The sequence below is a fragment of the Lutra lutra genome, chromosome 11, assembly GCF_902655055.1.
Source record: "Lutra lutra chromosome 11, mLutLut1.2, whole genome shotgun sequence".
NCBI classification, from domain to species: domain Eukaryota; kingdom Metazoa; phylum Chordata; class Mammalia; order Carnivora; family Mustelidae; genus Lutra; species Lutra lutra.
Genome location: NC_062288.1, coordinates 70522541 through 70534958, shown reverse-complemented (window position 1 = coordinate 70534958; position 12418 = coordinate 70522541). Strand labels below are relative to the sequence as shown.

The 12418-nt window shown below is 36.5% G+C and overlaps 1 protein-coding gene across 3 annotated transcripts in view; it reads left to right on the top strand.

The window, feature by feature from the left end:
- IMMP2L (inner mitochondrial membrane peptidase subunit 2) overlaps positions 1 to 12418 on the top strand; it is an 876168-nt gene that overhangs the window by 178225 nt on the left and 685525 nt on the right. The window lies entirely within an intron of this gene.

The window sequence follows — 12418 nt, the reverse complement described above, 5'->3', positions numbered from 1 at the left end:
GCTGACTGCTTTGAATTCACTTTGACTTCACTTTTCCTTCTTTATGGGGAGGTAAGAATGTCCCAGATGATTAAAGGTACCAGATAGAAATGGACAGTAGCATATATTTATTTTTCTGTACATTTTTTATGACGGTTCATGTTGCCAAAGGCTAAGAGGGCTTTTTTTTTTTTTTTTAACACATTGTGCACCTCATAACAATCAGGTTGATGTATGTCATTCCATTAATCATTTAATAAAAATATTTAGACCTAATAGCTAGAGCTGGTGGATGTTACCAGTAATATAAATTTAAAAACCAAGTGCAACATTCAGGCAAAACAAGTTAATTTAGTTGACACTATTCTGCTTTATAAAAGCACAGACCAGCTTTTGAAGGGAATGCATTTAGGATTTTTAATGTGGCAATTAAACATGGTTAGGGGGCTATGTAAATTAGCATGTTTTTAACTGCATTTATGGTCATCTTAATCTGATATGGCTGACTTAATTTCATAGTCATTTGAGGATAGTTAATTCTACTTTATAGTTGCTTACCAGGAAATTATGCCTCATGCTGTGTGGAGAGGTTTTGTAAATGAATTTAAAGAAAATTGTTATTGTTGGAAAAGAAATTCATTGTTTAAGCACCATCTAAAGTTGCTGCCTCTAAGGGATCATTGCTGCATGGTATTTAAAAAAAGATTTTAAATGTGTTTTAGATCTTGTCAGTTTTTGAGTAGAAAGACACAGACATGTGTATTTAACAATAAGAACAAAAATCTTTGAATACCATGTTGGCCTAGACTGTGTTCACATCTTCTTCTTGAAGTGGATAGTAATTAATCCCATTGCAAAGATAAGTTTGCAGTTTTTGCAGTACTGTACCAGTTCATGATAATCTCCTGGTTTGTACATACATATATTTAAAATCCTGCAAAAGATCTATGAAAATGTCAGATTTTTCCATCTTATTTTTTTAAACAAGGATTTTTTATCCCAGCTGTTATAGAAAGTTAACTAATTTTCTCAAAAACAATATTGCATATATGGGAATTCTCCTACAAGCTTTCAAATTGGGGTTAAAAAGTGAACTTTCTGGATTTGGTATTAAATAAGGCATTATGTGAATGAGTTGAATGAGTTGAATTTATTTGTCTAAAAAGGAATTTGGGTCTATTTAATTTATAGCTGTTTATATCTTACTTAATATACTGCTTTAAGTGTGTGTGCGTGTGTATAGTGTGTGTATCTAAATCGGTAAATTCTGCCTATGTGGTACCCCATGTGGCTTAATGTTGTCCTTTGGAGTTTGTTTTTCAAATAATCATTACATACTCATGAAAGCAGTTTTTTTTTTTTTTTAAAGATTTTATTTATTTATTTGACAGACAGAGATCACAAGTAGGCAGAGAAGCAGGCAGAGAGAGAGGAGGAAGCAGGCTCCCTGCTGAGCAGAGAGCCTGATGTGGGGATTGATCCCAGGACCCTGGGATCATGACCCAAGCTGAAGGCAGAGGCTTTAACCCACTGAGCCACCCAGGTGCCCCTGAAAGCAAATATCTTAAGAAATGCAAGATTTTCTATCAAAAATAGATATTTTCAGATAAATATAATTGAAGACCTATTGATATAAAAAAGATTAAAGAGGACTATTACTAAAGTTTAAATGTGAATTTGAGAAATATGAAGCAAAATTAAAATGGATCATACTGTATGTATGTTCTCTTTAATTAAAAAATTGCTCTTGGTTTGCTTGAATCATTCCTCCAAAGGGTAATGATTTGTTGTATTACTGAGTACAGACTACATTTGTTGTAGAGGTGAAAAATGGAAACCTGACTATCAGTAACATTTCTGTACATCTTATGAGTGATTAGAAGATTTTAAGGTTTTTTTGGTATGTTCGTTTCTTTGTTCTTCTTTGTTTTTAAACTACTTTTCTCTTTTGAGTTGAAGTTTTTTAAAAAAATGGTTTTAAGTACACCTGGGGAAGTTTATGAAGGAAAGTGAAGAAAAGTGAGAAAATTTGGAAAAATATTGAATTGCTAATTGAGAGGATGTGCATGCATTCTATAAACTAAGTAATGCTGCTCAGTGATACAGTTTACATAGAGTTTTGAAAAGAAACAATGCTTTGCCCATGTACAGTACCTCCAGCAAAAGACTCAAAGTGAATAAATTACTTATTTTCATAATTAATTTATGAAAAGAAGCCATTTTACCCAACTTATTTTATGCATTAGTATTTTCACCTACATTATGTGTGTTTAAATTTTTAATATTTGTTTCACTTTTTAAAAATTCCATGTTTATTGTAGAAAACATGACAATTGTTAAAATGACAATATTTAATTTCATCTTTCAGAGGCAACCACTGTTACTTATATTTAGTACAACATATCGTGTTTAGTGTAATAGAATATATTCATGAAACATTCTATAAAATGTTTTCTTTTGATGATGGTGCTAAAGATTAACTCGGGGAAGATGGAATTCAGTAGCATTTTCCCCAAGGGGTCTCCTTCCTAGCTTCTCACTTTCCCTTTATTCTCTCATAGTTTATTCTAGTACCTATACAATTTCGTTGATTCTTTTGAGATCTTTAAGACATCTGGAATTTGTTTGGGGGTTTGATACACAGTAGGGATTTAATTTTTGGTCAAATAAATGATATGTCTTCTTTTTTCAGAACTTTTATGTCCTTTGGTAAAATTTTGTAGTATTCTTTATTTACACTTGCATATTTCTTGCACATTAGACTTATTCCTACTTATTCCATAGATTTTTATGGCTGTGTTTCAAAAGATCTTTTTTCCCCAATAAAATTTACAATTGATTATTTCCGTGGATGGGAAAATCATTTATGTCGATCTTGATTCTTGCTATATTTCTGAATGTTCTGATTCATTCTAATACCTTTTCAGTACATTGTGTCTACATTTCTAGGTAGACACAAGCAAAACTTTATACTTCTCATTTTTTCTTTCCTGCTTTGACTAAAACCTTCATTCCCTTCCCTCTTGACCTTCATGGGAACCCTTTTAGTATTTACCGTTAAATGTAATATTTCCCTTGGCTCCTCATATAGAACTAAAGAAGTGTTCTTTATTCTCTGTTGGTTAAGAGGCTTTTCTGGTATTTGGTTGTTAAATGCTTATCTTAAAGTGGAGGTTAGATTTTATGTACTTTAAGCCTTTGTACTAGACATCAAGATAACAATAGGTATGTTTTGTGTTTATCTGTTAATACAGTGAATGTATTACACAAATAGATATCTTTAAATTTATGTGTCTCGCATTCTTGTGAATAATCCCATTTGGTCATGAGGGCATATTTGAAACTATGCAACTGGATTATGAAGATTTTACTTGGGTATTTATAAATGAGAATCTATAGAGTTTTGGGGTATGTATATTCATTTTTGGTATTAGAGATCTTCTAGACTCATATCTCCATTGCTTGTAAATATAAAGCTCTATGCCTCTATTCTCTATTCTTCATTTTACATTCTTCCCAAATAGTAGTTATCACCACTCCAATTTATGTCCATCTTTACTATCTCACCAGCTAGGTTCCTACCAGAGGATGCTCTGTAGACAGGATTATTTGATATTTCAAATGTTTTCAGGTGAGGAGTGAGGGGGACAGAGGAGGAGGAGAAGGAATATTAAAATTTCTCAATAAAACCAGTGTTCCCTTTTCATAAATAATATAGCATATATAACTGACTATGTTTGTGTATATGGAATTTGTTATTATACAAATGTGAACAGATTGTCTTTTGATATATTAAGCTGTATGATTTCTATAAGAAATCCTTTTTTCGTTAACATATATGTACTTGTGTGTATGCATATGATTTTAATACTCAAATCCCTTTTCCCTGTTAGATTGAAGCTTATGACATTTACAGTCTTATGTCTGAGAATAGAGTTAAGCTTTTAAAAGAGAGTCAAATTCTTATTTTTTGAGTTCTAAGTAGGCTGCTGAAATTTACAGTTGATGTAAAAGTCTTGAAATCCAAGATGTTTGGGTTCTTTATATGAGATAGAAAGAGTCTTGAGTTTTTAAAATAATGCTCTGAAAATACCAGTACATAAATGTATTTATTTTTTAAAATTTAAACAATAGAGTGGAATGAAAATTAGCTGAAAAGTGATATGATCTCATTGAAATGTTAACTAAGTGTTGCTTGGCTGGAAGGGGATTTGGCTTGGAAGCAAGAATCAGTAGACATGGTAGTCCTATACCCTACCTTCCTTTCCTCTTCAGACTGAGATATGGGAGGGATGATGATAGAGATTCCCTTTAGGTGAAGATTTGAGCTTCACTCTCTTGGTAAAAGCCAGGAAGATGGCAAGACTTACATAAAAGCGTACATGGTCCTTTTGACTATGGTGTGATAGTAGCAGCATTGGAATAGTTGCACCTCCCACTTCTCTGGAACTCTAAGAAGGAACAATCTCATGGATGTGTCCTACACTAAAGTGACATGGTGTGAGTAGGGTGGACATGTTTATGAGAAGTGTCTGGAGACAAAGATGATGTAATAATAACCCCCAGTTTATTGGTGATCCAGTGAGGCAGTTGGAACTTTCTGCATTCCAGGACAGGGAAGTTGGTTGAAAGACCAGTGCTTGAAAATAACTCTCTGTTATGATGAGGGGACATAGCCCAAAATGGCAGCATGGAGTACATGACTGGAGACCAACAAGACTATGGATAATTACTTCTCTGTAAACCAGATTACACAAATGGTGTTTACCAGAGCAAGACACCACAAATCTGATGCCTCTCACTGATGTCCTGTGGCTGCTGTGTGAACTGCCCCTCAACATGTAACCCTCACCTCAGAGAGAAGAAAGATGAAGAGTCATGAAATTGTGAACATAAGTTAAACAAATTACTGAGGAAACCCAGAAGTGAGTAAGTTTATGTAGAAATGACTAGATTATGTTTTCTGATGTTAGGTGGAAGAGGAGGAGCTTGAGAGATGTGTGATAAACTCTATAGTAGAAAACAAATTTTATGTTATATATCCAAATTTTTATTTTATGAAGTAATACATATGCAATATCAATAATACACTTTGGAATCTAGGGTTCTTAAAATGTGATTGAAGAAATGCTGATGGCTCCCTGAAGCCCTTCTAGGGTGCCTATGTGGACAACATTATTTGTGCAATAATACCAAGAATTTCCTTGCCTCTTTTACTCTCTCATGGATGTATAGTGTACTTTTAAAGAGACTACAAGACATGTGACATAATGACAGATTAAACCAAAAGCAGAATTGAGAGTTGTTTCCATGCCAGATGTGAAAGGGATTTGCAAAAAAGTAAAACAATGCCACTCTTAACTGTTTTGGGGAAAAATATACTTGTTTTAAATAAAATTTTGCTTTTGTTAAAATGTAATGTTTGTATCATTGTTCTTTTTAAGTGAATTCACAACTATTTTATGTTCTCAATTTTAATTTTTAATGTGGCATAAATTAATAGATACAATCCATGTTGTACAAAGAAAAGGTTTTTGGGATCTTCAGTGAATTTTTGAAATATGAGGGAGTCCTATATCCAAAAAGTTTGAGAACGATTGGCTCACACTCATTAGGGCCAGCCTCTGGATTGGAGATTGGAAAGTAATGAGTACAGAGATTGAAATCTGACTGTATCTGAATCACATTGGGTATGTTTCTCAAATTTTCTAAATCCCACTTTGCTCATTTATAAAATTGGGACAATAATGTTTAATTCTCAAGAACTCGTGGAGATTAGAGGTGTAAGTACATTGACCACTCTAACATGCTGTTCCTACTGAGTGCTTCACTATTGGATAGATGAACGTTAAATATTTATGTTTCAGATACCATCAGGGACATCTACATGGAAATAGCCCATAGTTTTCTTTCCTACTTACTCCAGCTTTTGAAGCCCATTCAAAATTAGAAAGAAGTTGACAAGATTATTAATTTTCTTTCCTTTGAAAAAATGAATACATTTATAGATACAGATTTATAGACACAGATATAAGATTCTCTTGTTTGCCTAGCATTTTTTGAGCCAATGATCGATCATTAAGTATTGTGTTTCCTTATGTGATATATTCTTAATTCTTCACTGTGCATTTCCACTAACTGGCATGTCTAGATTTTTGTCACCTCTGTACTATATATTTTTTTTTCTCACTTCTCCCATAGCCTGCCAAACATTACCCTTACATCTAATGCCCCAGGTGTATGTGCGCTTGATTCCAAACATGCAGCTGAGTGACTGCATTTATACATTTCATTCATAAGTCATGGTATTATGAATACATTTGTTGTCTTAATGAGAAGCAGACTGATACAAAATTCTACTTTACAACAAAGACACCAGAAAAAGGAAGTATTCTCAGGTAGGTGACATGTTTAAGTAAGTGAACATCATTTCTCTGAGGAATTGCAGCCTAATCCGATTCATTTTTATATTAATAAATCAAATAAAATATACTGAGATACTTGTAGCAGCTGTCTTGAAATACATGGGTCAAAAAAAAATCGAAAGTGATATTTATTGGATATGTGGTACAACAGGGATGAAATTGAGATGGACAACCTGCCTGCATTTACTCATCTCAAAAGCATGGTTTGAAATTTTTTTTTTAAGATTTTATTTATTTATTTGACAGAGAGAGATCACAAGTAGAGAGGCAGGCAGAGAGAGAGGGGGAAGCAGGCTCCCTGCTGAGTAGAGAGAACCCGATGCGGGGCTCGATCCCAGGACCCTGAGACCATGACCTGAGCTGAAGGCAGAGGCTTTAACCCACTGAGCCACCCAGGAGCCCCACATGGTTTGAAATTTAACATAACAATGAAATAATTAGATAATGAGAAAGAACAGTGAGTGCATGACTTCCTTTTTGCAGTCTCACATTACTATAACCACTCATTTAGCAATTTTTATCTGTAGCAACCATTTGGAATTTGCATATGTCAGAAGGAATACATTTATTTTATTTTATTTGTTGGCCAGGAATGGAAGCAGAACTTGATGACAAAACGATCTTGGTGATGAATTGCTCCTGTTGCTGGTTATCTTGAATTGGGAGTTATCTACAATGCAGTATAAGAAAAAAGATGCCATCCCCATTCATTCTGATTTAATGGGTTGGTGTAGAATACAACATACCATCTTTTCCCCCCGTGTACATTCAGTAGTGAATTGAGCAAAAAATGTATTAAGTAAGCTTTTTAGTTTTACATCAAAATCAATACCAGGCTGTTATTGCAAATTTTAACATTATGATTTCCTCATCAGTTTGTGTGGTACTTTCATCTCTTACTACATAACAGCTGGCCATCTAACCTAATAATATTAAATATAATGATTGATCCCCAATAGTTATAGTGTTCATTGTTCCACTCTAAGTAAACAGAAACTCTGAGGAAATTAATTTAATAAAATTAAAAGTAGAATCAAAAGTATAAGAGGTGAAAATCCTCATGATGACTGTGAAAAAACTATTACATGTTTTGGATTATTTTTGGAAAAGTGTGAGATTCTCTTTTCATTTACTATTAAATATTCTGTAGAAAGGGAGTCAAAAAGTTGTCCTACGACGAGCTAAAGCTGAAAATCTCCTAATCAGTTAGCCACTTCAGATAAAATCTGTCATTCTGGGTCTGATTACTTACAGAGAATAAAATTCTTACAGAGAATTACTTTCAGAGAATAAAATACAGAGAATAAAAAAGATAATTAGTAAGCACCTAGGTCCTCCTGTTGGTGGAAGGAATATTGTCCCATTGTAATGTATTGAGCACCTACCACTTCCTGCTTTAGGCTCTGGGGATACTAAGAAGATCCTGCCCTCAAGGTGTTCATTGCTTAATAATTTATAATACTGTATTGCAAATATAGGGATAGGTCCAGCAACATAACTATATTTGCAAATTTAATTATATGAAATATATTTTATTATTTTAATAATTGACATCAGTGTTCCTCTTATGGAGGGAGCATCTTTGAATAAAGACCACAATGAGTACCCATGAAGTAGATGAGAGGGGGGAGAGTGCGGAGACTTTTGCATCGAGAACAAGGGGCATTCATTTTGATTTGGACAGGAAGAGGGCCTCTGAGATGTGGCCAGAGTGCTGGATTGGGAGAGTGCAGTGTCAGATCCTGCCTGGAAAAGACCATATCTTTCTCAGGCCTGCGACTTCTCGTCTGTTGCCCTCAGTGTCTATTCCTGCTCTTCTTCTCCTAAGCCAGGGATCCCACTCTACTTTTTTGGCTGGTCCCACTCTGCCACTCTTCTGCGGACATTCTTAGTTAAAGCCCGCTGTAGAGGTTCATCTGTTGGTGTTTTAACACCTGCACAGTTAAGGCTCTGAGGGCTCTCTGAAAGCCAAGACAAATTATTTGCTTGACTAAAGTTTTGAGAGAGAAGCTGATTTTTAATGTTTGGAATTTAAAAATACAAAAAAAAAAAAAAAAAAAACCCAAAAAACATGTTTTAAATTAAGTGGCTGCATTTGTTGAATTCTTGCTCAGAACTCCCAAAGCTATTTTGTTTTTTCAGGTATGTTGTATCTCACTTGCCTGTATAATTCCTGGAGAGAAGGAATAATGTTTCCTGTAGTTTCATTATCATTCCTATACCTAATGTTGCAGCTGTCCAACATAGGTCCTCACTCACATTTTTCAAATAATTTATTGCTATTAATATTAACAATTAATCTTTAATTCCCCTCTCCCTCAAATTTTAGAGAAAAACAGAATTGAGATAATAGTTCTATGTTCTGCTCCTGGTAATTAGGACTCTGGGAGGCTCCTCTGTTTTGATAATGTGATTGTAGCTCAAAAATCATCCTTTTCCTTATGGCACATTACTCAAATTGCAGGAAAACTATATCTGGAAATAAAAGAGCCTCTGTGTTCTGCATGCAAGCCCAAGCTTATAAAGTATTAACTAGTACACACAGAACTCAGTCTCCTCAGGAAGAAAATGAATACTTGAAAGGATTTTTGATGAAGAAAAGATTTCTTTGCTAGCTTAAAATTATTCTAGGAAGATCATTAGGAGTCTATGATATGTACACATAAAGACAGAAGAAAAAATATTCCTTGCTTTCAGATATCCTAGCTTTTGGGTGGCAGAGTCAGCTTGTAAGGAATGGCAAAGGTTCATTTTCTCCAAGAACATCTAGGGCCTATGTAGCATAGTTTAAGGCAATCTTAATAGTTTCTAAAGAAACTCACAATTCTGGTTCTATTAATGAGACTAGTAATGTCATTTGGATATAATATTAATTTAAAAAACTATAGACAAAATGACCTTACTCATAGGGCAGATCCCTAATCACTGTTTGATATTAGGAAAATTTTTACAAATTTTCTCTCTTTTACGTAGATTTAAAGAGTAAGTCCAGCCAGATGACTTGGTAACTGGTTTGCTGCTTCTGAGAAAGCACAGACCATCTTCTGTGTTTTAGAGAAATTTGGCATTGAACTGAAACTGATGTCATGGAGAAGATAAACATACAGATATTTCATCAAAATAAATGCTTTAATTGAATTTTTAACCAAATGTTGTAGGAGAGATAAAAGTTGAATTTATGAGAGAATAGTTAGGAAAAATGCCACAGGGGACTACTGGGCTCTGAAAGGCAGGGGTGACTTTCCTTTGTCATCCTCACCCTCCTGTTAGTACCCCAAACTTCGACTCCATACTCCAGTGCGTCTCCTTACTCCCCAGCCTCCCTCAACTCCCTTGGATCTCAGGTTATTAGGAAATATGAACATTGTAGAGAAACTCCCTCACTTTCCTGCCATAAACCTATCCATGCTTTTGCTTTTGCCGCTTTCCCGCTTTTCTAGAAGGAGGATCTTTGGCTCCTATTCCAGGCTTATCCCAGGTGCTCTCGGCCCATTTCCCTTCAACTGCTCTGAAACTCTCCCACTCCCTTCACCCCTTAATCACTGATACTTTCAATCTCTCCCTGTCTCCAGGGGCTTCTCTTCCAAACTGTAAAATACTTGTGTCATCCATCAAAATAAGCCACTTTTCCTTCCCTGGCTCTTCCGTGCTTTTTACTTCCCTTCACAGCCACGTTTCTTTAGGAGGAACTTACTTCACCGGGGCATTTACTTCCTACTCTTCAACTCATTGCTGCCTGGATAACCTCAGTCAGACATCTCAGGCTCCTCCTTGTCCTCCTGAGTTCACGGTCTACCTCCTCGAGCCTGCCCTTCTGCCCTGTTCCCACTCTGAATTCACCCAGCCACTGAGTGGAGACCTTGGAGCCACCCGTGACTCCCTTCTTTCCTTCCCTTCCCTTCCCCCTCTCCCTTCTTCTCCATCATCACCACTAATACTCAGTGAGCATTTCTGACACGATGGGGACTTCTCTGAAGGCTCTGTGTCTGTCGTCACAGTTCGAGTCACCAGCATTTCCTCAAATTAGGTACTCTTGGGCCAATTTTACCGTGGCCAGCACTGAAGCCTGGCTTCAGTACACCAGTTGAAGGGGTGCAGCTGTAATTCAAACCCCGCCGTCGGACCGGAGCCCACAGTTTACAGTCTAAACTGTCACTGAGAACTGTCACTGCTGCTTTTAAATCTCTTGAATCCACGTACTTTGTTCCATCACCACACCACTAATGGAGTCACACGCTTGTCCGGAGTTCACTTGAACTATTGTGAGAGCTTTCTTATTGCTCTCAGCCCCTCCTGTGGCTTTCATTTTATCTCTCACTATCCACTTTCAGAGCAATCTTTTTTTTTTTTTAAACATTTTTTTAAAATTTATTTTCAGCATAACAGTATTCATTGTTTTTGTATCACACCCAGTGCTCCCGTGCAATCCCTGCCCTCTCTAATACCCACCACCTGGATCCCCCAACCTCCCACCCCCCCACCTCTTCAAACCCTTCAGATTGTTTTTCAGAGTCCATAGTCTCTCATTGTTCACCTCCCCTTCCAATTTCCCCCAACTCCCTTCTCCAAACTCCCCATGTCCTCCCTGCTATTTGTTATGCTCCACAAATAAGTGAAACCATATGATAATTGACTCTCTCTGCTTGACTTATTTCACTCAGCATAATCTCTTCCAGTCCCGTCCATGTTGCTACAAAACTTGGGTATTCATCCTTTCTGACGGAGGCATAATACTCCATAGTGCAATCTTTTTTTTTTTTTTAAAGATTTTATTTTTATTTATTTGACAGAGAGATCGCAAGCAGGCAGAGAGGCAGGCAGAGAGAGAGGAGGAAGCAGGCTCCCCGCTGAGCAGAGAGCCCGATGCGGGGCTCGATCCCAGGACTCTGAGATCATGACCTGAGCCGAAGGCAGCGGCTTAACCCACTGAGCCACCCAGGCGCCCCAGTGCAATCTTTTAAAATAATTTTAGTAAACGTATAATTCTAATGCTTAAAATACTCAATGGCCTCAAAACTGTGGTACATTCAGACTTTTTTCTGGAGCATTTGGAATGCTCCATCTTCCTCCTTGCCTAATTTAGACCTTTTTTTCCAATTACTTGGAGAAAAATGTAGTTGGTTCATTGATCACGTAGGGGCTCGAATGTGTGGGTCAGTTTATATATTAAATAACAGAATCAGGGCTTAACAGATGTTCAAAAGGTTCTCTTGCCCGTTTCCTACTCTGCCCCGAGGTAGTCCAGGACAGGGGCTAGGCTTTGGAGTTAGGCATGGGTTCAGCTCCTGACCTTCCTCTATTTCTGTAATCCTCAGCATGTTCATTATACTATGGCGATTATAATTCCATCCTTATTAGGATTTAGTGACCTGAGATATGCAAAGCACTTATTACAATTATCGGTTCTTATTGGTAGGTTCGTACATTTGGCTTTGATTCTTGAACTAGAGAAATTGCAACAAATTTAGAAGAAAGTAGTTTGGTAATTGAAGGGACTCAACACTATGTTTTACAATAAACATCACAATTGAATAACCTACAGTGGTATATTCCAAAGACAAAGAAAATGAGGCACGAGGGTATATAATAGTTGTTTCCAAATTTTTGTGGGGCTATGGAAGATTAATTTGATTTATGCTCTTGGTTCTAGGGGTCATAACCTAATGGGCGTAAATTCAAGAGTTGAGGTAGATTTTTTACATGGTGTAGAGAACTCTGTAACAGAATTGCTTCAAGATGACCTGCCCGGTGTAGCAGGCAGTCCAGCGGAGGCCGCAGATGTCAGATGGTACGTCAGTGCTTTGACTCGAGATTCGGAACTGCTGCGGGTTCATCGCCTGGTGCCACCCCTCCCTAACGTTCGATGAGTCACTCTGTTTGTGTACAGCGTATTTCCAGCCTATTCCACCCAGGCCATTTACAGATCATAGTTTCTGTGGTAACCAATCCCTGTAATAAGTTGCAGCCCTCAAATAATCAAACACCGTGCCTTGTTTCTCCTTCTGTAGTTGTTT